Raw genomic sequence first — 4,854 nt, 5'->3', positions numbered from 1 at the left:
ATATATGTATATAATTATATATATATATATATATTAGATAGATAGATAGATAGATAGATAGATCAACTTGAATAGCAGAAGTCATGACAGATTGTCCATTATGTCAAATTCACCAGATTCTGTTACACACCCTTTACTGTCTCAGGTTTAGTGGTCTGTGCTCAGAATAAAAAAGGGTCTGTTCCTTTAACATATGGACAGCATGAGATAGCTGTAAATAAAACTCCTTGTTGACCTCTTAATGGCTCAGAACAAAGTCTTATGTACAGTTTCTTTTATTGCTCGTGCCAACATCAACCCACTACCTGACTCTCAGTCACTGAAGTGATTATAGTTAGTATGTGTTCTTATTTTAAGAAGGCAGGCAGAATTGTGTTAGTGATGACTCTCTGTAGGAACACACAGTAGAGCTAAGATACCAGCCTGCATGTCATGTAATGCCGTCCATTAGAAATGTAATGATTCTGACTGTTGTGTTGCTCTTAAAAGAAAATGACTACAGCTTGAAATATTAAAAAAAAATCTTAAATGGATTATGAAAATGTGCTTAAATGTGCTTTTTTTGTTTTTGTTTTTACTGCCTCAAATAAGAGCATGTGTTGGTAACGTTAATTCAACAAAAATTCTGAACACATTTACTTTGCTTTTGAACAACAGCTTCATATCAGTTGTCCCATGTCTAAAAACATGTTCATTTTATTTTCATGTTTCACAAAGATTTGATCAAAAGAAGTCCATCCACACAATGTTTCTGCATCACGTCAGCAGCAAAAAAGTTATGTGTAATCCCATAATATAATGCTTTTTTACCTGGGGAACCATCTAACAGTGCCATGTACGAAATGAGACAGCAACTTCACAGCACAAACCTTATAAAATACTTTGTAAATGCCATTTTTATTTGTAAATCTGTTCCAGCTAAGTCTGTCTGTAAATGTGAAGTAAGTAGGGTTCAGTTGTAGGTGTTTGGGTTGAGCAATACAATGGTGATGACAACAGTGCCAGTCTGTCAGTCAGTACTTGTTAGTATCTGTAATGACCTTTAAACAATTGAACATTAACCATTTGCACTTGTGATCTAACATAGACGATTATTGATGTAATTTTAGATGTTTCTAACTGTTGTCTATGTACTGTGATAAATAAATCTAGTTTTGAGTAACTTAGTAGAGTTCTTATTTCTTGAGTGTGAAAGGTAATTTTGGGAACAGTAGTGACAAAATGAATGAATGAATTGCTGGTAGAGAATGGCGGCTGTGGCTCGGAGGTAGAGCAGGTCGTCCACTAATTAGATGATCAGCGGTTCAATCCGCTGCTCTCCAGTCTGCATGTCAAAGTGTCCTCGGGCAAGATACTGAACCCCAGGGACATCACTAGGTTTAAGAAACTGGGGTGGCTTAGCCCATAGAGGAGAAAAGTTATTGCGCGCAATGCGCGCGCCGAAGATTTTTTCAGAGCACCAATTAAAGCTTTGTCAATCAATTGATTAATCTAAGACGATGACGCCTCCATACACCTTCAGCTGCTTTACCAGCTAAACAACACCAGTTAAATTGTGCTAAAATACAAATAAAAACAATTGCAGGTGCCATACATACCTGCACAAAATGAAGAGGGCAAGTGTTTCATAACTCATCATCATGGAAACATTATACAGGAGAAGACTGTTCTCTAACCACCACCCTAGACTTACCAACATCTTCATAAACCAGGCCATCACGATGGTTAACTCCCCTGCCCCTCTTTCACCCATCCTATTTTCCCCTCCACCTGCCAGAAAACTAGAAATCTGCACCAATGTGGAGCCATTAAACCAGGAATGAAAACTTGGTCTCAACCCCCATATGTCTTGCCCATTATTTGCAATATACCTTTTCACTTTACATTACTTTTTAATATGTCCACTACTGCTTTGCAATAACCATGTTTCTCTCCATCTTTGTGTGTGTGTGTGTGTGTGTGTGTGTGTGTGTGTGTGTGTCCTGCACCGGCTTTGTCTTTGATAGATTTTCTTATAAAATATGGTGTAACCTAAAATACAAGTTGTTATAAATCGTCAGTAGACAATAGCATAATTGCAAAGAAGGATATCCTTGACACCTTTTCATATTGGTCTTTTGACAAGTTTTAATGCAAATAGCAATGATGTAGTATGGAACAAAGGAAGTGTGAATTTAGAAATCAAAGCACAAATTAACAATATATGAAAAATATCTGTTAGCTGTTAGCTAAGTGTTACTACCTGCAGTGATGAATGCTTACTTTCTTGAAAAAGGCTCTAATGTCCATCCTTCACCCATGCGTTCGCGCTCTGCTCTTGCCGCTGTGAGGTTCGGCTCTGTGTACTTCAGAGGTAAACACGCAAGCGGCAGTGAATGGAAAACATGGACTGGAATTTCAGTGATGTGGGCGTTCTCTATATGAAAAAGTGGAATGGATTGTATAATGACCCACTGAAGGGGCTCTCTCTACTGTACCCGATGAAATGAGATTTATGATCATATTTAAGTGAATAATGACAGTTTATATGATTATTGGTTTAAACTCATATTCTGGCCACTTTGTATTGCATAAATAGGCATTTTTTTGTGAAAAAAAAAATTGAATAAATAAAAATAATAATAAAACACCACCAAATTATTTAGGGGGGCTTGAGAATATTTTAGGGGGGCTTCAGCCCCCCTAAAATAGGCCTAGTGACGCCACCGCTGAACCCCAAATTGCTCCCAAAGGCTGTGCCATCAGTGTGTGAATGGGTGAATGAGATATGTAGTGTGAAAGCACTTTGTGTGGTCGGAAGACTAGAAAGGCGCTATGTGTACAGTCCATTTACATACTACAAGATTTTAAAAGTACCTGACCTAGAGGATTCTTACTCTTTCGATGGTGCTTGCCAATAATTTCCTGGCCTGTGAAGAACTTTGTAACTAATTCATTATTATTGAGTGATAAAAAAAAATTAATCATTGTCATATGCAATCAGTGCATTCTGCAACAATGAAATACTTGCATCCTGGCTACTCTCCAATTAAAATTAAGAAAACACAATAGACACTCTCTATCACATTGTTATACTTGAATTATGCTATTACATACATACATGATCTGTAACCACTTATCCTCACTAATGTCATGGCAGAGCTGGATCCTATTCCAGCTGACATTGGGCGAGAGGTGGGTACACCCTGGACAAGTCACTAGTTCATCACCGGGCACATAGAGACAAACAAACATTCACACCTACGGACAATTTAGAGTAACCAGTTAACCTGTTCAGGTTCATGTCTTGGACTGTGAGAGGGAAGGGCAAAAAGTTAAACACACATTGGATCACCTTAAATAACTAATACTACTTCTGATACTAATACTAATATTTATAGAGTGCCATGGTTTAAATATTCCAGCTATTGTGAATACAAAAGTTCTAACTGGAGTGAAAGTACCATAAATGGTTTAAATAATCTAATCTAAATCTCTAATATTTGATAAACTGCATAAAAAAATTCTAACCTACATGCCAACAACAAATTCCTACTCACATTGACAAAAACTCATCAGAGTGAAATGTTGGATCTTATTGTGGTGAGGAGGGGGAATATATAGAATGAAATAATTCTTTAAAGTCCATTTTGCTTTGATGACAGCTTTGCACATGCAGTTGAATTCACTGAGTAGAACAATTTTTAGTTCAAAGGTGTTTCTTGTCAAAAGGTAACTTTTGGTATTTCTTGCATTCTTAATACATTTTGAAAACATCAGTTACATTGCACCAGGGCAGTGTTTTAACCCACATAAATGCAAGTAGCAGACATATCTCAACATCAACTGTTCAGAAGAGAGTGTGAATCAGGCCTTCATGGTTGAACTGCTGCAAAGAAACCACTAATAAGGGGAAACCAACAAGGAGACGTGCACTGCGTAGGCCAAGTAAGACAAGGAATTGATATAAGACCAGTGGAAATCTGCAAAGTAAGCAACACAAATTTTATTTAGAAAGAAAGCAGCCACCTTTTACTTGCTTGCCCAGTGTGTGCGGATGCTCAAAACTGACACCTGGCCAAAAACTTTTACAAATGGCGTGTGATCATTTTCGATAACCAAAATAATTAATTTCACCCACATAGTTTGGATAGAGTTACTGGTGATTGCATATAGTTAAAATTGTAAAAACTATGCAGGTGCAATGGAGCAAGGTGCAAGGACATCATGTTTGAAAAATAAGCAATCTACCTCTAAGTTAGCAGCTATTCAAGCACATTCCTCCTGATTTGATAACCAAGAACAAAAGAAGTTTGACACAAAGATGATCACACAGTGATGATTGCTGGTCTTATCAAGTCAACTGAGTTTGTCAGTTGGGTTCCAGCTTGGTAACTCTGAACCGTGACAGTTATTGTTGCTAGACTATCCCATCTGGTCGAAGACGGCTCTCTTGACGTCCCGTAACCTGACAGTAAAAGCAGCAGGCACCCATTCCACCTATAAAATTAAAATAATAATAAAAAATTATTATATTCTATTAAAATTTTTAAAAAAGTAATTTTATTACAAAGAATAGATGGAGAAAGGCATTTAATAAATATTTTAATTATAAGACTTTAACTGGAAAATACAATCTTTGTTGTAGTAATACAGTAGACAAGTCAATAACAAGTTTAAGTTTGGACAGGTTTATTGCATGTTATGGATAAGGGTGACCCAAGATGAAGTGCTTTAGGAGGGATGAAGGGATGAGGGATAAAGGAATGAAGGGATAATGGTAGAAGGATGGAGGGTAGCCTTAGGGATGAAGGTAGAAAGTGGGGCCACTGATTGATGGAGGAATTTGGAGGTTGACCGGTGTTGGCTGGCAGC

This window comes from Larimichthys crocea, unplaced genomic scaffold, assembly GCF_000972845.2.
Source record: "Larimichthys crocea isolate SSNF unplaced genomic scaffold, L_crocea_2.0 scaffold131, whole genome shotgun sequence".
NCBI lineage: Eukaryota > Metazoa > Chordata > Actinopteri > Sciaenidae > Larimichthys > Larimichthys crocea.
This window is presented reverse-complemented; position numbering follows the sequence as displayed.